General features: G+C 55.2%; 1 protein-coding gene across 3 annotated transcripts in view; it reads right to left on the bottom strand.

The window, feature by feature from the left end:
• PlexA (plexin A) overlaps positions 1 to 25,391 on the bottom strand; it is a 320,585-nt gene that overhangs the window by 167,715 nt on the left and 127,479 nt on the right. Inside the window, exon 4 of one of the 3 annotated variants that reach the window (XM_077631663.1) lies at positions 22,550 to 22,643. The gene's annotated coding sequence lies outside the window, so the exon portion shown is untranslated. Of the gene's footprint in view, positions 1 to 4,075; positions 4,818 to 22,549; positions 22,644 to 25,391 lie in introns of those variants that run through there. The other 2 variants (XM_077631664.1, XM_077631665.1) reach the window with 2 other exon arrangements.

Here is a 25,391-nt window from a genome sequence, read left to right as displayed (position 1 = left end):
CAACGCAGTTCTTCGCCAAGAAGCCATCGTCGTGGCAGCTCGCCGAGGGAGCACCGACCAGGCACGGAGGGACAATGCGAAATTCTTCGGAGGCCGCCCGCGGGTGCAGCGCCGAGGGCAACAAGCATTCCAGCCGCGCATTCGACAACGAGACGCTCAAGGAAAGAAGTACACGAAACACAGAATAGAGAAAGAAAAAAAAGTACACAGGGGAGTGAAGGGGGGAGGGCAGCTCCGGCGGTGCCTAAAGATTTCGGAAGGCCCCGAAAGGAGCCGAATAACAGGCGGCACACAAAGAGCACCAGGAAGAATGGGAGCGGAGAGAGTGAGGGAGAGAGAAAGAGAAGTGTTGCGGAGGCGGGCGGCATTCCGAGACGGCCAAGTCCGGGCAGCAGCCACCGCCCTTCGCGACGCGATTTCCCACGACTTCCAGGGCGGAGCAGGGCGAGACGAGGAACGCCAGAAAAGCAGTAGCAAAGAGCGAAGTTGCGCAGGAGAAAGCTCAGCACAAGGAGAGGGGATCCGTCGAGGTTAGAGAGACTGAAAAAGGCGACGGGTTCGTACTCGTTTCGGGATCTACGTGCTGCGTATTCTTGGGAGCGATCGGTCGGCCGGTGAAATAAGCAGTTCGAAGGATACAACTGAGACAAGAAGAGGCATCGGGAGGACACGCCGAGCCAGCAGGGCGCCGGGCATGGCAGTTTAGTGGCTGGGACGTCTTGGGACGGGAATACAAACAAATAAAAATTGCGGCACAGTAGCCGCGATCATAACACTGAAAGAGAGAAAATTTATGCCGCGGCAGTTCTCATGCGCAGCAGTTAACTTGAAGTTCACGAGACCTACGCGAAATATGCACGGTATCATGACCGTTAATAAGGTGGATTGCTGAGCTAGTATCAGCAATCAGATTTCAGATGGATATAACGACGATACATAAGTGCAGATCACGACATTACAAATAAATGGACTCAGCAAAAACATGCTCGAGTGCGATTTCGACTTCACTTCTAGAACCTATCCACCACAAGGACTTCGAGGCGATGTCCTCCCCCTCTTTTTCAACGCTTTTACGCGTCACGCACGAGAGACTGCACTGACGAGCCACCGACCAGGCGTCTCAAGTCGGGCAAAGGCGGCCCGATAGCACCTCGCCGGATATCCCTGTGGCACCAAGATACCAGGGGGCCAAGTGAGGGAGCCTTTCCTTGCAGAGATAGCGGGTTCTCGCTGAGCCCCGCGCAAAGTCCCGGGACAAGGGAGTAGATCGGTTCAAAGGTTGCTGCCACAAAGAGAGAGAGAGGGGGGGGGAATACGCGGTTCCTTTCCCCCTCCCTCCGGCCTTTAGGGCACAACAGGCTTCTCCGCTTCGGGCCTATCCCACACGCCGTCGATGAGTCACACCGCCGGACGCCCCGACCCTTCTCTCTCTCCCTCGCTTCCCGGTGAGCGACCGATCGCTGCTGACTCGCTCCCGTGTAGCAACAGATTCGGGTCGATCAGAACAACACGAAATCCCAAGGCTACTTACGAGCGGAGCTTCCCCCAACTTTCACCGGACCTGGCGTTGCGCCGGCATAGGCATCGCTATCACAAGGTAGACACACACACACACACACACACAAAAGGAGACAACGCGATCTCCGCTACGCTTTCCAAGGCATTGTGTAGTTGGCCCGGTAGGCGAAGATTTGTGAACATGATGAGCGAACAGCATGCCGACACAGGACGTTACACAGGCCGCTTCTTGTCTCCTCTCACGAGCTTCCACAGTGCGCGTACAAGCAGGTTTCAATAGACGGATCAGGGAAACGTGCAGCTCCGCAACATGACAGCAACTGTGACGTCAGTGCACTACGTCACAACCAGCGAGGCAGTGTGGTCTTCGCAACAGTGCCACCGCACGCGGAGGAACTTTGACTGCGAGCTTTAATGCTTCGCCCCTAAGCAAGGGTTAGAGCAGGAGAACTCTGTACTGAACCTCCGTTCCTTACAACGAAAGTAAGCGACATGCTGCAAACGCCTTCGACCGGGGACGACCCCCCGCCAGTCAGGCCCGCGCCTGTACTAGGTAAGCTACAGGGCGCGCCGCGACAGCGCCTGAAAATGCAATACCGCGCTTCGAGCACCAATTACGCTGAAGACTGATTTTCTTTTTCTATGTGCGTGTGTGCAACAGGTAATCCAGGCAGACAAGCCGAAGCGCTGAGTCACATCCTCAACAGATTTTTCCGACTGCATCCTCACACTCATTGACGTCCCCCGAAGGGTCACGCGCAGTGCGTGTTTGCTTTCCCTGACTGGCTGAAGACCGGACCCGTAAGTTCTGTTGCACTGCATGAACCCGTTGAGAACGAGTACGTCTTTCGCGCCGACAGAAACAAGCAGAAAAAAAAAAGAAGTCAAGCTCAGTCTCCCGGGCACAGTACTGGGCCTCCGTAACGTGCCCCGGGGTACCGGATGCCTGCGTTAAACATGGCGCCAACCTAAGCCGCGGCGCATGCATTGCACAACATGAGCAGTGACGTGGCTATAGCCACGCAGTCCGCAACGAGAATGGGTGGCCCAGCAAAGATGAGCACACAATGAGCGGCTAGGGAGACGACAAGAAAGCTCGCCGCGTGGAACAAACGCCACGCGGGGTCGCCGAACCGGCAAGTGACAAAACAGCGTCCCCTCCAGGAGCAAGACGCAGTGCCAGGCGCCCCTAGAAGCTTCCGCGTGCTCCTCCGCCGCACATCGAGCAAGAGAGGGTGAAGACGCCGCCGTGGGAAGGGACGACGACAGAAGCGCTTGGCTCGCTGCCGCCTGTCCCCGTTCGCTGCAGAGCGGCGCAGAACGAGTCGGTCCGCACGGAACGGGGTCGCCAGTCGTGCCGACAAAACATCAGCCGCCCGGTAGAAAGAACGGGCTCTACGCTGCAGCACAGGCGGCTCGTTAGCGAAGCGAGCTCGGCCAAACGCTGCTTCTGCCTCTCCGGAAAACGTGACGGGCGCGGAAGAAGTTCTCATTCCTTACGGGGCCGTCAACAGCCACGCCAAAGAGAGGGCTTCTGCAAACAAGTACTTGCTTCTCTTGCGACAGAGGGAAAGGAGCGAGTGCTTAGCATAGGCTTCAATGGCTCGCCTAAACTTGGAAACGTATTAGAGACTCGGCGCTTGGTACTAGGGTGCCGAGCGCCACACGCATGCCTCCTCCTCAGCAAAGAAAGCCTCGGGCGAAACGTGACACGCGTTATAACCGTTACGGCATATGAGATGAAATGTGATGGCGAAAGGGGACACCACAGACTTTGCGAAGCGGAAAGCCACATGTGTGGGACGCGGGGGCGGTGCGCAGATAACGGCGCCCGGGACAAAAAAAAAAGTCCGGGCCCCCGCGTCTAACACCGCGTGACGGGGAGACGAGAGAACAAAGGGGCGTTTCGAGCAACCGACGGAGCTTGCCCCTGTACTAGTGGGCCTGCTCTCTGGCCGGATGACCAGTGGCCGCCGGATATGACAAGCGGTGTCAAAATGCGCTCCCCAGAATTGTCCATCCCAGTCATCTCTGACACGCTATCGAAGACTGCGGCTAATATTGAGGTAGTAATTAATTCTTCGGCGCAAAACTTGACAGAGAGGACGAAAAAGAAAACGGTCTGCGGTCACATGCATTTACGCGCAAGAACTTGGTTAACAAATCTGCAACATAGAACGGGACTCCCGTACGCTACTGTCATGGTTCATAGAAAAAGCTAAACGGGAACTTGTGGGCATAAAAGTGGCCGAGTTCTCAGCGCAAGTGGTACACACAAGCAGAGAGCTCTGAGCGAACCTACGCAAGATACCGCTGAGCTTTCTCAAAAAACACGTAAAGAATAAGTTTAGAGCGAGAGAGACGAATCCGGTACTCGAGGACGACAAAGACGTGTTAGGAGTGCCAGAAGCCAAAAAATGGCTCCGACACATCACGGGAATCTCAACAACTCCGCTTCGAAACGAGGCACATCTGCCGTCCCTTGACACTGACTGCTTCTTCGCTTTTGTCGGCAAACCTTAGATGACGTCACCCGAGAGGTACGAACGGAACTCACCAGAACGTCGAGGGAGATAGGGTGGTGTCAAAGCTGCTCCCACAGAGAGACGTCGAGGTCGAAGCGTCTAATCCAGCATGAGTTGAGCTCGGCCGAACCACACGGGAACTACCTCTGTCGTCAAAAGCACCCACGCAGAGCCCTGCTCACGCCGTCAGCTCACAGCGACCGGCCAGCGAGCCTCGGCGGCAAGGTCAGTGTTCGGCGCGAGCTGGTTTTTCTACAGGGACGGGAGAGGAGGACGAGCGACCCGCTCGGACGGCGGCTGCAGGGAGGAGCCGATCGGAAGGGACCGCCGGTATGCAGGCAGCAGCGGCCGGCAGCACCTGTTCACAAAACACACGCAACCGGAGGAAGCCCTAGGGTCGCCGGGCAGCGCGCACCCGCCCGACGCTCGGGCGCACCTGTAATCCACACGGGGAGGGATTCGGAGCCGAACGGACGAGCCGTTTCGTCGGCACGGCGATCCTTCGATCGGGGACGCCTTCTGGCCGCTCTGTCACACGCCGTTCTCAACGACGAGAAACCGCCGCCGAAGGAAACGTTAACGGGGGCTGATAGCACAGCGTTCACACGCGGAGCTAGTGGACGGGGAAACGTCAGGGGCTATCCGCCGACGAATCCGCGCTGGGCAGATCGCGAAGCACCACCACAACCACACCACCGGCCAGGAGGGAGCGCACCGACACAACGGCGAGCGACGCGCCTCTGCGGCGGCAGCGGCGGGTGACTCCCCGAAAGTGGGCGGACGGGCGAGAGAAAGGACTCGCCAAGCGAGGCACTCGCCGGGAGAAGAACGAGAGAGGAGAAAAGGCTCCCGTCGGTGGTGCCATCTGTCGGCGCTCGAGGGTACCGCTGCGCGGATCCCCGCACCGCATTCGTCGGAACCCCGTTGTTCCCTCCGCTGAATTTCTAATTACGACTGTCTCCCCCGGGCCATTGTTACTACGGCCGCCTCTCTTTCTCGCAACTACGAAGCGAGGGAAGATGGTAGCCCTTTGTGAGGAGGGGAGACGCCGCGGGTCGCCCAAGAGCGTCCATTATTCAGCCCTCCGAGCTGTTCTGTTTCCGCGGGAGAGAGCTCCGAGGACAGGGGAGGGGGAGTAACGGAACAGCGAGCCCAGATCGGCACGGGATTGGAAACGAAAGAAAATGACCTGCGCCGGGCGAACGCACCACCAATAATTAACTTCGCGGAGTCCGGAATCTGTCGCGTAGGATCCGTCGGCTCCCGATTCACCCCCCCTCGGAAAGCGCGCGAGATGAATATATGAGCCGGGCTCTATCGCCCGCCCGTACCACTATTACGTATCGATGTGAGGGGGCTCCGAGCGGCGGAAGAGAGGTGCGCGCGAAACAAAACGTAACACGCAACATCGGGAAGGAAACGGGGAGGGAGGGGAGAGAGTACTCAGCAGGAAAGCAGCGGAGCTAGCCTTTAGAAAGACCACACGACACCGTAATACGACCGCGCGTACTAGCAGCCATGAGACGAAGCTCACTACCTAGGGGACCACATCAGACAGTCGAAAAAAAACAAAACAACATGAGCGCAGAGTATTTCACAGGTGGAAAAACCATCGTGCTGGAGTGCCTCTCAACCCCCTTCTTCTGCATGTCCTCTGATCCGCACCCGTGAGCCGACAAAGCCCGCCCAACGCCCCATAGGAGTCAGTATCTGACGGCTACGTATCGATTGGCTGCGCTTCGTGGCCGTTCTGTTCAGGACGCCGTGCGGTTTCGGGAACTGCGCGCACAGGTAAAGCATCGGCTCGACGCCTTCGGTCGCCGAGTGGGACAAAGCGTTTCCGCGACGAGCGCGGTAAAAAAATAATAATAATAAACAAAAATAGCGGTTGTAAGAAAGGCCGCGCTAAAAGCTCGCTTTGAATATTTCAGGCTCTCGGAGTGAGGTTAGGCTCGAGAGCGCCACAGAGACGTCGCGGGAGCACGCGGATCACTGTGACGCTCCTGCGGAAGCCGCGGTCTTCTTTGGGAGGGAGAGCAGCATCGTTCAAGCGCCTCCGCTCCGTCGTTCGGCGACGCGTGCGGCGATATCGACCGCCGGCCGCTCTCCGACGCCGTTCATATTTAATGCGATCTCGCTCTCTCGGCGAGGCACACGGGGCGCCGCTGAGGAAACCCGCTTACGTTTCCATTAAGACCCGAGCGGTTACCGCAGCGTGTATGCCACGCAGTCACGCGCCGCGAAGGGCAGACGCGCTAAGGCGTCGGCTGGCGCGGCGCTCTGTTGCCGCGGGTGTCCCGGGACGCTTTGGGTTCGAGTCCCACCTACGCACACAGACGGCCCGTTCCGACAGAAGGCCAATTCAAAGCATGCTTCCCTCAAATATTCGAAGGAGGTCGAAGAAGTGCGCGGTGGATGCAATTCACTCACCATTTAACGCTCTTGTTAACCGCAGTACAAACTGTTACAACAATGACTCTTGATAGTCAGCCGTTCCTCAGCGTAACAAATTTTGCGACCCACCAACCCGGCAACAGTCTCTTCTCTTTTTTTTTTTTTGGCAACGCTGTTCTTTAACTGCCACCATTATGACGGCCACTAGTACAACGGAACTGGGCGTACACAAACGTTCTCTTTGAGCACATCTCAAGGAGTCAGCCGTTAATATTGTGTCGCTTCTCGTGCAAGTGGTACACGAAACCGCTTTGCAGGCTGTGCTGCGAAGAAGCCGGGCCAGGTGTACTACGCTTCTAGCCATTTTTTACCGTTGGGTGTCCGGGGGTGGACTTCCACTCAACCACCTCCCGCACCCAAGCCGGACGCCCAAGCCACCTCTACTGCCAGGAATGCACTCCTAGAAGAACTTGGGTTTACGCATGCACAAACCTCCTCTGCACGCTTCAACTGCCCACTTCATCTGGCAGGTGCCGCCGGAGATGGTACGCCCAGTCGAGCACAACAACATCTACGGCTGCGGAGCATGTTTTCTCATCAACTGGCCAATTAGTACTGTTATCCGAACAACATTGCGAAGGTTAGCTCGCCCATGCAAACCGCACGCTGAACAGCCGTCATTTGCCAGTCGCACCTAGCGGTAATGGCTTTCAAGGTTACCTTACCCGCCGAGGTGGTTCAGTGGATCATGTAATTTTCGCCTGCTCAGCACCAAATGGCCGGTTCGATCCCGCGATCCCGGTGCCGCGCTATGAAGAAATGGCGAAATTCAAAATAAAAAGACATAAAAACGCACGAATACAGAGGTATCAGTTACGGTCCAGCAAGTCGAAATAGAGAGCCGCTCACTGCGGTCTACCTCATCGCGGTCATTTCACGAGCATTGCTCTCTTAATCTGGATGCCATATTCCATGCGCAGGTAAATTTAGTGGGTTTCTCTTCCCGGGGAACAGTTTACTGAGAGAAGTAAGCACTTCCGGCATTCTCCGAGGTGGACCGAACCCTCGTTACAGATACATTCTCGCATTTCGTCTCCAGCGACGTCCATGCAGCTTCCACGGCTGGGATCACACCCGTGCCTGGCAGCCGAACACTGCGGCGAACCCGCAAGACTACCAGGTCAACCTGTTTCTTAGCCACTGTCCTCTCAGAAGCTTCGCGTGCGGCAAGAGGTGTTAAATAAATAAATAAATAAATAAATAAATAAATAAATAAATAAATAAATATATCCGCAAAAACCACACTCTCGACAGGTCGGAACGGAGTGCGAGTGGCGCAAAGTACCGTCCCTTCGAAGAGCGCACCGCCAGTGTCCGATGAGTGCTGAACCAAACTGCGCTCGTTATCAGGTTTGGTTGGGTTTATGGGGGTTTAAGGTCCCAAAGCGACTCAGGCTATGAGGGACGCCGTAGTGAAGGACTCCGGAAATTTCGACCACCTGGGGTGCATTGACATCGCACAGTACACGGGCCTCTAGAATTTCGCCTCCATCGAAATTCGACCGCCGCGGCCGGGATCGAACCCGCGTCTTTCGGGCCGGCAGCCGAGCGCCGTAACCACTCAGCCACCGCGGCGGCTGCTCGTTATCAGATACGTGCCGCCGAGCATGGCCTGAGGCACAACGAAAAGAATTTTCATTTCGCATCGTCCCATTCACGAAGGTGACGGCGACGGAAATATCTTTCCCCGCTCCGACACGGCACAGTGAGCGAGCCAGCACATAGTCCGACAAGCACGCCACGTCCGCGGACGCGCCGCGGCGCCACGAGAATGCGGCAGCGACCATCCGACCAGAGGTGAACAAAGAGAAAGCGCAAAAAAAAAATGCGGCGGCTGCCGAAGAGCAGCGGGAGCCTTCGCACGCGGAAGACCCGTTTGCCTTGAGCCTCCTTCCCCGCATCAATGGTCCCTGCTGCCGCTGCCCCCGACGCCCCACGCAACAGGACGAGGCGAAGAGCACAGCGAGGCGACGGTCGTCTCGTCTAGGCAACAGCAGCTGCTGCACAGGACGGCGGAAGAAGGGTCTGCCTGTGGCGCAAGGCGCCGAAGCAACGGCCTCGCGTATACAGTGCAACCCCCCCCCCCCCCCCGCCCCCTTCCTAATATCACGCTGAGGCGCACAGCCTTTCTTCGGGCAATCTTTCGCGCTGCTGTGCACGCCATCGCAATGGCCATTTCCTCTCTCAACCTTTTTTTTTTTTCGTGCTTCAGTAACCTTCACCGCTCGAAGAACGCGCGCTTCACGCGGCGGTCGAATGAATTCCGTTTGTTCTGCGCGCTCCGATTCCGTCCATACAAAACGCGCCCGAGTCTGAGTTCAAAGGAAGGAGAACAATGCGTGCTGCGCCTGCACAGCGCGTGCCACACTAGCGCGCTATACTATAAACACCAGCCAGAAACGAAGCAAACGAAGTCTTATAACCTTACAATGCACGCTAATCCGAAAGACGACGACCGAGACGCGTACACACGCATATATAGTAAATCTCCGAGAGAGGGAGAGAAATGCCGAAGCGCAGATTCCTGACCCTTCGCGATAAATGCGGTCGCCGGCACTGCCAGACGCGAAACTATCATTCTTCGTTCTCAGAGAGTCGAGCTCACAGAACAGCAAGCAACAAAAAAAAACAGAAAGATAGAAATGAGGGCGAGTGAGAGGCGGGGGAGAGGGAAAAAAAGAGAAAGATCCCGTTTCCTCGGCGCGATTCGACGACATGCAGCAAGCTCCATCCAAATGGCGCTGCGGATAACGGACGGCCTCCTTGAATAAGGAATGCCCGCGAGGACCGGCGCGCTCACAAAAGCGCGTACACACACACATACACAGAGAGAGACAGACAGACGAGCTAGCAAGCGCGTCCGACACTCAGCCGTCCCGAAAAGCGACCGGGATCGACTGCCTGCGTCGGCGCGGCCGGCCCCTTCATTGGATTGGCGGCCCGGCGACACGGGCGCGCGCTCATAAAAACGTAATGGCGCTGCTTTTTGCGGGGAGCTCGCTCGCTGGCGCGCACGTGCGCTCGCGCTGCAAGAGAGAGGCTCCCGCGGAGCCATCAATTCCGGCTTCCGGCGCCGTGGTGCCCAGAGAACGCCGTTCATTAACGAAAACGGAGAACGGGAGAAGACGATGTATACATACACGTCCTGCGCCCAGGCAGATACTGGTTTATTAAAAATAAATAAAGAGCCGCGGCGAGATTGCGATACACGGCTGCGCCTTAGACGAGGCACGATGATATAGGGGTATTTATGGGTGTCATGGCTGCCTAGTACTACTGGGCCGCTGACGTCGAGGTTGGCCGAGGTCGCCGGTGAGAAACGGACGAAAACTTGCGCCAGTGACGCCGCCGCGATTTACAAGCTCCAGCGACGTCCTCCCCCACCCCACACCCTCGCCACACACACACACACACACACACACACACACACACACACACACACACACACACACACACACACACACACACACACACACACACACACACACACACACACACACACACACACACACACGGCCACACGGGTTAGATGGTACGAGCATGCGGCAAGTTCTTCCATGCAATAGAGTTTCGCAGTGCAAGCGATAGATGAAGCCTTGAAAATGTCGCGAGCAAAGAAAGCAATAGCACTCACGTGGCACGCTCACAGGAACGAACTACATGCACAAAAGTGTGCCTGTGTGTTTGGGGAAGGGGGAAAGGGATGGGAGGGCACAACCAATTTTAATGACCGCCATCTTGGATAAGAAAACCGAAACTATGCCACCTTTTCGCCTTCTGACGTCATACTGCGGGGGTAAGGGGGAGGGAAGGGATGGAAGGCACAACAAATTGTAACGGCCGCCATCTCGGATTCCATAAACCGAAACTATGCCGCTATTTCGTCCCCTGACGTCATACTCACGTACTTCCACCTCTGTCCACCATATTCGACCGTGCCGTCATCACTGGCACGCGGCCGGTGGTTGTTTCTACACTGCTGTTGTAGATGGCGCTACAAGGCTCAATGCGAGATGTGCTGTTTTCTAGTTGCTGCCACAGATATTGCTGTGATCTTAGGGTGATAGCAGACCCCACGAAATCTCTAAACGTGATGATTAAGAACAAACGCTCTAAAAGCATTCCCATGAGCTCAGTACTCAGAGCGCCTCACACGCGCTCAGGAACATGGAAGACGACGACAGAAATGTTATGGCGGAGGGAAGTCCGCGGTCACGGGGTCAAAAAGGTGAAGGTCTGCACCAGGCTACTCGCGAATGCCACTGAACAGAAAAGATAATGAAAACGAGCCCAAAAGACCAAAGCGTTCTTCAGCACCATTCAACTCTTGACTCCCTGTTCTCTCTTCGCGATCCACAACGCCCTACCTCACTCGAGCTTGTCGATTGTCTACAAGAGCCAACTCATCGCCGGAGCGGGCGCACGACACTGAATTGTGTGCGGGAGGGGAAAGAGAAAGGGAAGGAAAAATAAAGAAAAGCCGCCCGGAACACCGGCAGCAGCCGGATCCAAAGCGATAACTCATCCCCTCATCCCTCCGCAATACTTCCTTCCAGCCACGATCGACGCTCCCCAAGCAACAACGACGGCAGACCAACCCTCTACGGCGAGCAGGGGCAAAGACGCTCGGACACACACAAAGAAAGCAAAGAAAGTCAAACGTGTAAGATACCGAGAAGGCAGCGCGGAGCCAATCAAGGAGCAGTGCCACGGCCGCGCGTAGGCCGAGCGTGAGGAAAGCCACGCATCTACGCGCACTTGTCGGCGGGGAAGCCAAAGAAGAAGCGCAGGAGGGGGAGAAGGGGTGGGGGCACACTTGTGCAGAGACCCGAAGAGGAGACCCAATAACAAAAGACAAACACAAAAATCGAGAGGCACCATAGCCAAGACAAAAGAGGGGGCGGAGGAAACGCTCGCGTTCCACGCACCGCAAGAGAACTCAGGCTGAGCCAGAGAATAATAAAAAAAAAATCAAGGAAGAAGCGGCTCAGCCACTCAACCGTAACGAAAGAAATGAGCAACGACAAGCGAGCGGAGAACAGCAGCAGCCCGCGGCTCGAGACGCATCGAGGGTTGCCGCCGAACATCTCCCGTCTTGAAGACCGAAAGGAGGGGAAGGCAAAGCTAAACTGGAGCGGCCGTACACAGAACAAACTTGCGTCGCGGCGCAGTCGATGAAGCGCGCGGCAAATAATCAGGCGGCCACTCCGCGGCGTGAACACAATCGAAGCAGAACGCAAACAAATGGCAGCACTGACATCACCGGTGGTCGAGACAGCGCCGGTGCTTGCCCGCGAAGAGCACGACACGAAGACAAAGGGGGCAGAGGGGAGTGGGGGGGGGGGGGGGGGGGGGGGGGGGGGCTGTAGCAGATCAAAGGTCCCTCTCGAAATAACAAATGCCGCGCGCGGCCGGCCATCAGATGCAGTATACGCATCGGCGCTGACTGCCGCCGGTGCCGAGGTTATACGCTCTGTTTCAGCTCTCGTGGAGGTTCTTTTTACTCTATTATCTACACTCTGCAGGTATGCATGCTTGCTTCGCGATTATTTTTTTTTTTGTCCTCTTCCAATTGCTTTATGTTCTGCCTTTTCGTTCCCGACACCGTTGGGAAATGGGGATGGCAGTCTGCCACGCTTCGGGTTTCTCTTCACTTGATTCCTGCTAATGGCGGTGATGAAGGACGGAAAGAGAGAAAAAATCGTTCCGCTCCCGGTAGAGAGAGAAAAAAATCGTTCCGCTCCCGGTAATTTTCTGCAGGAGGAGAAGGAAAGGCAGAAAGTCGGAATCTCTCACGCCTCACTCGTTCTCAATGGCGCCATGACACCCGTTCATTCGTGCCCGTTCATTGGCGCTGTTTCATTTCAGCTTTGAACCGTTAGGCGGATACGGTTTATAAATACCAGGACGGACGCTCGTGTCCTGACGGTGTTTGGGTCTGCCACCGCTATCTGTGGTGAACGATAATGTTAATGCACCGGGCTACGGACTTGTGTGTAACCTTCAATCGCTACCTGTAACTTGCAACCTCTATGTGTATGCATTTACCTGTAACCTTTAAGAGAGAAGGAGATGAAGCACAGGTGTGACAGTGGAGTGCCGGCAGAGCATCAGCAACGGAAGGGAAAAAGGGTACGTCAGTCAACTTTCCTATAGTCGTGCTGACCAGGGAGTCGTCATCAAACGATGTTGCGCAGACAGCATATGACCTCATCCATGGCTACCAAGCTAGTCAACTCTTGCCGCAGAACCAGTAGGCCTACTGCGAACAGTGCTGGACACACAAAGCTACAGGACGCAATTACAACTAAGATGTAGAGTCCTCACGGAGTCACCGAACTCCACCTGGCGAAAAATCATCCACGCACATCTCGAAGACGAGAGCCGCCACGGGTGCTATCGCGCATAAGTGGGAACGAGTGGCCGGTGCACCCCATCTAAAATGAAAAGTAGGTGAAGTGGGATTGAATGCACCCGTTTAGTCCTTACGACAAACGGTTAGACCGTGGGAAGACTTAACATAACTGACTTTCCTTCGCTGATTAATGGCTGCTCTCCGAGGGTCATTAATGGCTGCAGCTACGAGGCAAGTCCCCCAATGATCTAACCACTGCAGCAAATTCAGCGATTTCCGGCTCGGAATGTGGATGGCGGCTGGGAGTGGTTGGGATAGGAGAGAATTTAGCCCCAGGTGTTGAGGCGAAGAGCGAGTGCAGAGCTTCCACAGGCACATAAACACACGCAGACAGGGAAGTTGGACAGGAACTTTGGGTCGCACTTAGGCTCCCGAGGTACAGCCCGCGAAAGGGGGTGCAAGTCCCCACGGAAAGCCGCACCGCGCTCAACGTCCCGCTTGGAAAACGCTGCTCAGACCCGCAAACAAGCTTCATACAGCGCCGACGTACCCACTCCCCCCTCCTTCCCTGCTTTCAGTGCCCCGAGGGTCCTAATTAGCCCGGTCTCGGATCGGGACCCGGAGAAGGGGGGGGGCAACAGATACGTAATTTCGTTTATCCCCCAGTGGCCACCTCCTCCTCCTCCGCCTAAGCTCGGGCGCCGGTTGCGCTGGCCGTGCGCGTCTCTCTGCAAAAGGAGACGTGGAGACTAATTGCCAGCTTTAATCGATTGTCCGGCTAACTGGGCCGTGATTGGGTCGCACGCTGTGCCTCCTCATTTGTGCGCCACGGTCCAGGGCGCGATCGATGGCTGTCGCCGCCCCGACGCCAGGAGCCCATGGGCCTCCGTCGGCGAACACTGTTGCGCATCGCGAAACGAGGACCAGGTATACGCGCCCGCCTTCCGAACAAAACAACAGTGCCTCCTCCCGCGCACTAATTCCCCTCTCATCTCTCGCATCGGGCCGTCAATTCGACAAAAGACCGAGCGCTGACAACATTTGTCTCGAGTCAGGAGAAACCGTGGCGTCCACCAGGAACCGAGGAGTGTGCTGGTGTACAGAGCTCCGCATCTTGGATAGCCGGTCACAGCCGATACAGATTTATTTATCGACGACGTATACAACAGATACATTGTGCGGCAGACAACGTATACACAGTGTCAAAAATATACACCCCACAGCATTTTGCTGCCGCGAAATGCCGCCTGTCCCGTTTCGCACCGGCAATATTCCAAATCTCTCCACTCAGAGAGCAACCCTTGCTCTCACCGCTTCAAAGCTCACGACTATCAGCAATGGTGGATTGCCTCAACGGGGCCTATTAGAAGCAAAGCCATTTCGGGCTCTACATTCTTGACAAATGCTGTACGAGAGAGCCGCGTCATGATCACGCGTAGAGCACGGAATAGCCAAAAAAGCAACGCAGGGACTCACTTCAGAGACGGCATGAAATGGGTCTTAAAAGAAACACTACACAGCATAGCGACGTCGCGAAAGTGCCAAGTTCGCAAAAACCAAAAACGTTTTCTCCGCCAGAGCGATGCGTGAGAAACGAGGAAGCCGCGTGCATCTGTCGCCTTATCGCCTTATAGGACCGTCCTTCGATTTCCAACAAACTGCACTTTTCGAGAGCAGTAACACGCGGACAGGCTGCGCAGATGCACCCGCAGCGACGCTGCACGAAGCGCACATACTTCGCTCCGGCAAGGGTTCGGCAGCTGCGCGCATGCCAGAAGTGAAATCCCCACCGGCATACCCGACGTTCGATCGGCAAACCAACGGACCTTCTTCCGCCCGCCTATTGGCGGACTATACACCTTGGTGGTTTACGACGGGTCCCCCGGGGCCCATTCGCCACGCGAGCGCCAGCTGCGGGCTTTCCCGCCGGCCGCTGGACGGACGGAGAGGAGCCATCACGAGACATCCCAGGACACACGGGCAAGGCTAAGAAGACCTCGGCGAGACGAAGAGAGCGAGTCGCAGCACTTTGTCCCGCTAGTCCGATATACGCCAATGGAATGGCCCACGCACCAAGACGGCAGAGTTCGCGGCGGCGACATCTGTTCGCTTACTCGGCGACGAAGAAGAAAAAAATGGCGGGGAGGGGAGGACGCAACGACAGCGCGGTGGGAAGACGCGCGTGCAGAGGTGGAACTAGAGGAGGAACAATATGGCCGCCGTGGAAACCGAGTGCGGCCCGGGAACGGTCGCGCGCCAAAAAGCGTTGTCTGTTCGTTTTCTTAGTGGCGCTGAATAGGAGCTGTCGGCCTGAACACTGCAAAACAACATGCACGACGCATGCCACACACGCCGGTGGTCTGTTCGCAGAGTCGAGAAGGAAGCTACAAATGCACCCCTGCAGAAGCCCTTCAGTCAATGGCGTCGCCCTATTGCCATGACGTCGTGGCAGACACCTGATAAGCCTCGGTATAATTAAGTGGCACGGGCTGGGGCACTGGCGAAACAAAATGCTAAAAGAAAGAATTCCAGAAAGCAAGAACGACGTACGCAACTTCGCAAGAGGAAGCAACCCGGTAGCCGAGCATTCCGAAGACAAGCGAGACAACAGAATCGACTTAGAACAAACCACCGTTCTCGGAACAGAAACTAATCGCCGAAAAAGAGCTCTTTACTAGAATTTTGGCATACTCAAACTGCTCCAAACAACCGCGCGAGGGAATAAAGGAATACCGAAAGGAATACAGTGCTGTGCTATGCTCAAGTAGCGATTTTAGCGGCTAAGTACGCGCTTACAATGCGATCCCTCAAGTTCCCCTCAGGACGCTCAGAACGCGATGCACATAGAATGGCACGACGCGCAGCTCTAACGATGGAACTTTCTAATCTTTGCATTTCAATACTGCCAACTGGTGCCGAAAGAGTGAAGCCTGAGAGCTGCAGGGAAAAGCAATACCATCGCTTTCTCCGATTCCTTCCTATATCTTCATCATCAACCTGATTACGCCACTGCAGGGCGAAGGCACCCTATCCCAGCTGCGGCCACCCTATACCCCCGCTTATCTTCTTAATCCCATCCACCCAGCTAACTTTCTGCCGCCCCATGCAACGCTTGCCTTCTCTTGGAATAAACTCCGTTACCCTTAAGGACCATCGGTTATCTCGTTTTCCGATTACATTTTCTATATACTATATATACACACCCATACACATTCGAAAACCGGCGCACTGGCACCGAGATGACGAGCGTTACTTTTCCATGCAGGATGCCGTGCTCCCTTTCGCCGAAACATACTTCAGAGGCAGTGTGTTCCGACAAAGCGAAAGAAACCAGTGGGACCGGCCACCGAAGCCGAACGTAACGGATTTCACTACGTGTAACAACTACTTCACAGGCGAATTGTGCCGTCGTGTCCTTCGGTGAGACTATCAACACTTGCGCTGGGCACAACATGCGCCAAATCAAAGTCGTTCCAAAGCTAATTCCAAGGCGAAGTAGCCCCTGCCACTGCCGTCCGCAAATAGTGAGAGCCGGATTTGGTCGCCCGTCGTTTTTTTACACTTTACGCTGAGGTTCCTCACAAGTTTCATCATAAACATGCAGGGACTATACTATGATGGAGACAGAAAATGTCGCAGGTTGCACAGCGGTTCGTGCACTACACATACGCGCTGCTAGGCCCTGGCCCGAGAGAGGTCGCGCGTCTCAGCCTCCGCCACGGTTGCGCGAGCCGCCATCACGTGCAATCACTGGTGCGAAACGACGGAGGGGTCATGACGGATCCACCAGCCGGCGCCACGCACCGAACACCTGGTTACTGCGGCGTCGTGCTTTCATCCGCTGTAGGGTTAAGACAACATCTTCCCAGTCACCGTATAGCGAGCGCTTCCTGCACACGCACCAAAACCAAACTACACAAAAAAGCGAAAGGAGAAGAAGACGGCCGCAGCCTCCAACAAAGTCAGCCAAAAATGGAGAAGAAAATAAAATTAAAGAAACCAGGAAACGCGGCCGGCGACGCGCCATTCAAAAGGCGCGCTTCGGAAGAGGTCCATCCGCGGCGTTTGAAGGAACGCGAGTGGGCGTGACCCGAGTGAGCCGAAGTCGCCCCGAACGAAGAGCACGAGGACCACACACACTCACTCACTCACGCACGCACGCACAAGTGTGCCCGACTCGAAGCCCTTTCGGCGCAAGCAAAGCCTTTCTTCACTGATGGACGCCCGTATTACGGCAGGGAAGGTGGGGGGGTCCAGGACGGGCCGATACGGCCAGCGCCGAGGAAAAAAGTAGTTCCTTTCATCTCTGGCGCGTTGTTGGAGCCGCGCACACGCATTACCTCCGACGGATGGCGGCAACTGCCGGCGCCGAAGAATTGTTCGAACAGCGCGACCCCGACGTCACAAGTGCCGTTGGGCGCATGGGATGAACCCCGAGGCTGTGGATATGAAAAGTGGGCGCGCGCCGACGCCCTTCCTCCACCGGTGAGAAACAGGGGAACAAAGACAAAAAAAGTAAGCCCACCACAACGATGGAGGCGTCAAACGGCCGCTAGCTCGGCGGCACACGGGCCTTTTTTTATTTTTCTTTATCACCTCACCGTTCGCACACGCGGCATCCCGAGACGCTACTGCGACCAAAAGAGCAGTGAGCGTACGGGCACGGGATCAAAACAGACGCCTCAAACGGACGCCTCGCCCTCGCCACTGCATGAGGCGGCAGCGAGACCTAGCGTGTCGAGACACTTCTCAGAAACGAGTGAGCGAAACGCGGAAGAGAGAAACTCGAGCGGTGAAAATGATCGACCAAAATGGTCCGGCGGAGGGCAGGCAACTGAGCGCACGCATACGCCACAGCCGATAGTGAAAGGCAGGATGACAAAAATATGAAGGCAACGAACTTGGGGGCGGGGGACAGAAAAGAGGGGTGCGGAGCACGGCAGAGAGAGAGAGAGAGATGGTCATATGCAGTTTAGAAAGGAAGGCCGCGTAGACATATATATACACACACACAACTACCTCCCTCCGCGGTCCTCTTGAAGCGGCAACACCCTCGGAGGACCATTAACGCCTCGCCCAGGTTGAGGGGAATCGTTTCGCTCCTTCCCTCCCCGAGCCGACTCACGACGTCGCCCGCAAATGTGCGGTAATGAAACGGAGTGCCACTCGCTCTCCGCCAAAAGCTCGAAAGGCGCCGAATGGTGGAGGCTTCCAGTGAAGTGCGCGCAGGCCGACATGGCGGCCGCTGAGTTTTTAGGCTGCGCGCACTTGGGCTTGAACCTCCCTCCCTGAAGGTAGTATACTACAGTCCACAGCGGGGGGAAAAAAAGGCGAATTAGTGCAGGCATCTCTCGGACATTACGACTGAGAGGAAGAGTTCAACAGCAATGCTCTCGAACAGTGGAGACACGTAAAAAGAGAAAGAGAGAGAAAAAAAAAAGAGAAGACACATCCATAGCAGAAACGCAAAGCAACCATGTCTGCGTGCCGTCGACCGTCGAAGTGAACGGATACCTGCGCGCGGATACGGAAACGACACAGAACGTATGATGACAGAAACACGGACGATCACTAAACGAAGACAAGGGAAGAATTGCGCCACGCAAGAGTGAGTGAGTGATAAACGTATCGCTAAAGGGAGGGTGTGGGGAGTACGCAAGTGCCCTCAGTCCTCCTCACGTGCCCTTTAGCCGCAAGCACGAACGTTGTAGTTAAAGCTCACTGCATGCCCTCTACGGCTTCGAGCTCACCCCAGAACGCTCGTCCAAGTCCTAGGCGGCGAGTAAGGGTGCAGGGTGACCGAGGCGCCGGGCGGGAAGCACGCTACCGATCACAGTACACGCAGCCTGGAGAGCGGAGTGCGCTGACCACTTCTTTATGCCAACTCTCTTGACGGCAGCTTCTACAGGCAGCAGAGTCAGGGCAAGGGCAGCAATGAGAAGAGAGGACCTCAGGAAAGTATCTGTGGGAAGGAGGAGGAGGATGGGCACGTTCTCAGCGCAGAAAAGGACAAAGTGGCCTTCAGGCTGAGGGCAGTTAACAATGGTGTTCCTTTTTTTTTCTTTTTTTAGGGAATTTTCTGTGCAAGATTGGGCCTGAGGGGTACCCTCGCGATGCTCCAGGGAATTGGAATTTTAAGAATTACGAAAAAAAATAGCAAAACTTTTTCGTGCACGTTCCTGGCGAAATTCCTGCACGATGGTTTTCATTAATACAGACGATCGAAAAGCAAGTATTAACGAGACAATTGCATAAAATCACCTGGGAAAAATACAGCGATTTTTAAAACTGCTGCAGGGAAGAAAGTGATCAAACTAGGGATTTTTCTGGCCGTTTTGGTCACGGCATGAAACGTCAATAAAACGGGCCGAATGGGGAGGTGCGGATGCAACGGTATAAAGACAAAAATATACAGATAAAAAAAACGATAGGGGAGCGAAAAGCCCAGAGCGGTGGGCAAATGCAAACAGCGTTATCGCCGCTGGAAAGAAAGCGTGAGAGACGGTCACCTTCACAGGAGGCACCTAACAGAAAATGAGATAGTCCCAGGCAAAAAGCCTGCGCACAAATAAATGCTAACCCCAAGCCTTCATCAGTTAAGGGTTGATGGCTCGGAGTGTCGCCTGGAGGGAAAAAAGACGCCGTAACCGGGCTGCATTATTCCCGCCCTTTTTTATTATTATTAAACGAGACCATGTGAACAAGCGACTGCGCTTATCGACGCGTCAAAGGGGTAAGTCAACCCCGCTGTCACCCTGTCACCCAGACTGATCAGCAGTCGAAAGGGCGGTGTGAAAGGAGTAGAGAGAACGCAAACACCACAGGGAGACAACCAAGGTCTCTGGCGCTGCGATTACTGTCAGGGGAATACGTATAGAAACAGAAATGCTTACTTCTCCATGCACAAAAGTGTGGATCTGAATAGAACCCCAGCTACTTCAAAACCGAAATTCAGGGGGCGAACGGTGTAATGACAGGCGCAGCTGCTATACGCTCTGTTTTGTCATAATCTGAAGCAGTGTCTGAAGCTACGACTTGCTAAGAGGCGTTAGAGAAGGATGACGTCACGGAACCCTCAACCATGACCCTAAAGGCCATCGGAAGCTTCACAGGCTTCGCGTGACACAATCGCATGACACTGCAGGTTCATATGACATCTACCTCACACGAAAAAAAAAATCACGACAACGGCAGGACAGGCGTGGTTCAGCGCAGTGAACCACTGTATCCACTGGAACAAAGACTAGGGGCCAGGTGAGCAAGTATATAGGGGTCCAATATTAGCTCTGTTACCAATGATTCGAAAACAGGAGGCGCCGAAACGCGACTTCGACCGACTACGGGTTCCAAGGGTCGGAGTACATGTTCCTCAGTAAACCAATGCAGGCTGAAATCCGAGTACAGCGCCCTTAAATATGCTTACGTCTCTATAGTTCGACTGCGCGCAACTTATCACGCGATATGCTGTTCGGCCGCCCAGTGTGTCGGGCTTCATTGCTTTCCCCGTAATACAACTATACCACCTCAAAAGGGTCTTTAAAAAAAAACAAAAAACGTAGCTGAGCAAAAAGGCCACACGCCCCGTTCGGCAGACGTGGAGAGCCTCATTACAAAGACTACGCTTCAGGAGACCAGCGCTGCACTCGACGTAGACAAAAAAAGGAACGGAAATAGAAATAAAAAAAGCAGCGGCCACCTTGACGTCGAGATGTCCTCCGAAGCGTAAGGGGGAAACAAGCGGGTCGAGAAAAAGCTTTGTGTCGGCGCCCTCAGAACCGGAGGGGATGGGGGATGGGGGGGGGGGACAGTCTCGCTTTGCCATGTGCGCTATTAAGCCCCGAGCAGAATAGGCAGGAGAAAATAGAACGCTAAACAATGAAAAGTCCGCGATCAGTTATGCAAGCGTTCTTTCCTTCGTAGACAAGAAGCCTGGCGTAGTACTTTTTTCCTCTTTTTTTTTTCCTTTGCGTCCCAGAATCCGCACACCAGAAAGGCGAGACAGACAGAAACTGCCTAGGAAATGCGTATTCGCTGCTCAATTAAGGCAGCCGCACAAGGATCGTCAGATACAAGCGAACAGCGACACGTCGCTGGCGCACAATCAGTGCGACGGCGACAATTCCGTGCAGTGGCAGGACACGAGCCAGCACTGCGCGTAGAATTGGCGAGAGCCCACTGCTGCTTTCGATCCGCGCACGTCCGAATTGCAGACACAATTCAACGCAGTGCAGGGACGGACCGGCAATGCACGGAACTAGCTGGTAGCCACACACGCTGCCTTCGGGCCTAGCGCATGCAAATTGCGCCCCTTGTTTCCATCAACAGAGCGATGCCAGGCGCTATTACACGATGCGGCCGCGCAGTAAGTAGGAAGGAGGAGCCCGGATGGGAACCGAGCTCAAGGACAAGTCAGCGTAACGACCAAAGCCCGTCGCCTTATTTTTATTTACTTTTATCACTGCGTTCTGCTGCAAAGAGGAATGCACTAAGCGAAGGAGGTGTAGCCTGCCATCGTAACAGGCCACTCACTGTCGGCAGTGCCAGTACGAACTGCACTACAGGTTGATATGACAACATGCGCGCGCTCTGAATTCGGGCCAGCGTCTGTAAACTGGATACCAGAAAGAGCGTTCCGCGTACGCTTTCAGTTATGTGGCGTCAATTATTTTCTACAGTTGCGGCCCAAACTGCCGCACCACTGCCGCGTACGCAGCCGAGACTTGGCCTACATTTTTTTTCTTTACATTTCGGGGGGGCCGGAAATCGTCGTTAAGACAGAGTACCCTACCTACATTTTTCTTTTTCTGCGTCACATTTCGCACAACCCCGTCGGCGAGTACTTCCCTGTAAAAGCGTTGAGGCTTCCACTTCGCAAACAATCATTGTAGCTAACACATTTCTTTCCGTTTCGCCATTTCGACCAGTGGAGCCAGCCCTATTGTCTATGCCGTGAAGTGTACCCCGAAAGCCACCTACGCAAGAAATGTGTGAAATTAAGGGAAGACAGCGCTAAAGCGAAGCTGTCAACACTGCCTACAGCATTCTGAAGAAAGACTTCGGGGAGACCACCCCTTGCAAAAAAATTCTTAGTCTATAGACTGTCCATAGACTTATGTCTATAACGTGTACAGACTGGCTATAGACAAACCCTAGGGAACAGTCTCTAGGCAATACAAATCCTATAGACAATCTATAGATTTATGGCCATACTTTTTATTAGACTTTTGTCTGTAGACAGTCTATAGACTATGAATAGACAAAAATAAATATATATAGGAAGGCAATAGAGTCTATAAGAAGTCTACAGACTGTCTATAGGCCATTTTTATAAGCCAAGAAGCCAAAGAAGACAGACGCCGACAAGCCCGAAGACGACACACAAAACGCGAGCTCTTCCGCCGAAGACAAAACGCCGGCCGTCGCGCGAACAGCGCGTCAGGCTCTCCCCCTCCAAAACAATACCGGCGCGTCTCGCTTTCACCGCTTCTCGTCTCCGTTTCGTGGGCTCTGCCGAACGGTGAGCGAGAGACGATTGCGATATCAGTCAGCACCGCGAAACTCTTGTGACGCTGTTACGACAGCGCTCGCCTATCTGCGCTCTCGGCGAGCGGTAGCGAGGATGACAACGCGGACAGAGAGACATCCGCCAGCAGTCGTAAACGGAGGAGACAGTGACGCAGGTGCGTTCTCGGCTTACCTGTGTGCGTGGGTGTGTGCGCGCCGCTCTCTCTCTCTCTCCCCTCCCGCGGCGAGTGTTGCGCAGCAGCTTTTTCCGAAGAAGATCCTCTCCTCTGTGCCAAAAAGAAAAAAAAAGAGAAAGGGGGGAGTCATTACAATGAGCGTTGTGGAAAGCACGGCACACGTGGAAAGAAAAGGCAGCGAAACCGCGTAAGCGCACTCCCCACCCCCCTCAGAAGACAAAATAGATCAGAATCGGGTAGCAATCGAACACGCCCGTGCGCATCACTCGGGGACGAGCAGCGAACAAAGGAACCAGGACACAAGAGTGGGGGCATCCGGCAGGGGGGCCCGTGAAGTGAGCGCGGAACTACACGGCCAGGCGGCTACGAAGGGATCAGTACTGCGGAGCCGCACATGAGCGATTCGTTGCTGTGCGGTTTTAAAGCGAAAGGTTTATTGGCCGCAAACTCGCGATTTCGCTGTGGCGGTACTCCATCGAGGCGCGTGACGTCACAGCGCGCGCCTCGCCGCGGAAGGTTACTGTGCTTCGCGCGCTCGCCGCGCCATCTGGCATGACGTCTCACCGCGCCGCCGTTTGGTAGGACATGACACCGCGTTCCTCGTCGTTGCGCTCGCCTCCGCTCGCTTCGACAGCTGCGTCGCATGCGTGATAAGATGTCACAGGATTGAAAAGGAGAGCTGGCGTGCGCCGGAACCACAGTTGAGGCGACAGTATGGACGGCGACAATTCTGATAAGCTGGAGGAGGCCTGGAATCGACAGCGGAACGAGATGAAGAGGAAACGAATCGCCCAGGAAATAGACGAACAGCGCGCCGAACGGCTGGCTAAACGCCGCCGGGAATATGCCGCCGCGAGGCAGGCACGTTTAACGTCCGGTGTCTCGACCGCTAGCAGCAGCGACAGCAGCCGGAGGAGAGACCCGAGTCCTGCTTCACTGAAGACGGCCCGTGATGAACGATGGAATGCGACCAAGAGACTTCAGCGGCCGGCTCAAGAAGCCGAAGAACAACGTGCCGTTAGCCTAGAGAATAGGCGTAAGAGTGACGCGACCCTTTCAATCCTTGGATAGCCTCGGTGCTGAAATCAAACATGGACCTACAGGTCACACTGGACGTTTATGCCTGTGCTTCATACGTTGTGGAATATGTGAACAAGGCCAACCGGGGAGTTTCACACTTGCTTTCGCTACATATATCCTGGCATAGCCGAGCTAAGCCACTGCCACTTTTATCTTTAACGCCTTTTACAGCCTCTGAAAGTGCCTTTCGCGCGCGAAGGAGCGCAAGTTTCAATGAAAACAGCTCAGACCCGTAATAAGCCTTGTCACCACAGGCAAGGCTCGGTACGGTCGCCAAAATAACATCAAGGCGTAGACAATGGAGGCACCAAAGTAGCACGCAATGTCGGTAAAGGCCAGTGCGTGTTGGTGCGCAACCAGCCGAACATGGAATCCACTCTGTTACCCCAACAGACCATCGGTCATCGGTTACCAGTTCTCTGTCTGTGACGCGTCAAAGTGTTTTATTTAGGCAACGCAGGCATACAGTTTGTCTTGGGGGGGGGGGGGGGGGGGGGGGGACTAAAACGCAGATAAATGCACGACGAAGAGTCTGCCCCCTTCTTGCTCCCACTGAGGAGCACTGAGGAGCAATAAAGGGGCATTTCTTCTCTTCAATTCTGCTATACGATATAATATGAACTCTGCATCTATGCTACCAAACGACAGTTTCAAGTTCAATGCAGAAGTCGCCAGGTTCGCTGCTGCAATCAAACTGCAGCTGTTCCCGTTCACACTGCAGTTAAACGCACATTAGGGAAGACTAACCGCATACAGCGTCTGACAGCTACTAAGGCTGTCTTACAGCGAGACCGTCACGCTCGCCACAGCCGCGGAGGATGGCACGAGCGCTCTATTTGTCTCGCCACTCACGACCTTTGTTCAGTCGGTCGAATCGGCCTTTAGCCCAGCGGCCGAAGCAAACACGCACGGTGCTCTACGCTTCCTCCGACGGGGCGCCACACAAAGGCCTCACGAAGCCGCCGTTCGGGGCGCAAAAACGGCCCCGCGTGGCGGGTTATCGCCGGGGTGATCGCCCATTCGCCGCAAGCGCGCGCTCCTTTCGACGTACTACATCTCGGCGAGAGGCGCGACCCACTGGGGCAGGGTGAGCCGTTCATCACCGCAGCCTCCGCTACATATGAGCAGCGGCGCCGAAAGGCGACGCGCGTCAGAGTGCGCGCCCATTGTCGGTGGCGGCGGGCCGAAAAAGACAGGGGACGCCCTTATTCGCCGCACGATCACCGCCGACCGGACCTTATAGGCGTATATGCACATACAGGGCCGCTCCAATCTTCGGGGAGAAAGAAAAAAGAAAAAAAGTTACGATACAACGCGGAAGACTACTACTATATACGGCAACACGCGCTGCGCACACATCGTATACTTCGCAGGGCGATGCCAAAGCACGACCGCAAAGAAAAAAAGAAAAAGCACGGAACCAGACAACAAAGGCGCGCGGCGGCGTTTCTGCCACGTATATGAACCCCAGGAGAAACGCCGCCGCAGAGGTCAGCGGGACGCGGAAGAGCCGTAAAGCAGCGCAAACGTCGACGGGTGCGCGCGCACAGACACGTAATGCGTGGCGGCGTGGGCTGCCAGCGCGAACGACGGCGCGCGAAAGGGCACAGCTATAGCAGCCACCGGGGCTATCGCGTGGCAGCTGACAGCACACGCGCGGCAATGAGATTTCCGCCCGTGTGAAGCAACTCATTCACAGCTGTCGTCGGTCCGCCGGCCACGCAGGCCTTCCGCGAGAACGGAACTCGCCTTTCTCGG

Source organism: Amblyomma americanum, chromosome 7 (assembly GCF_052857255.1).
Source record: "Amblyomma americanum isolate KBUSLIRL-KWMA chromosome 7, ASM5285725v1, whole genome shotgun sequence".
NCBI classification, from domain to species: Eukaryota; Metazoa; Arthropoda; class Arachnida; order Ixodida; family Ixodidae; genus Amblyomma; species Amblyomma americanum.
This window is presented reverse-complemented; position numbering and strand designations above follow the sequence as displayed.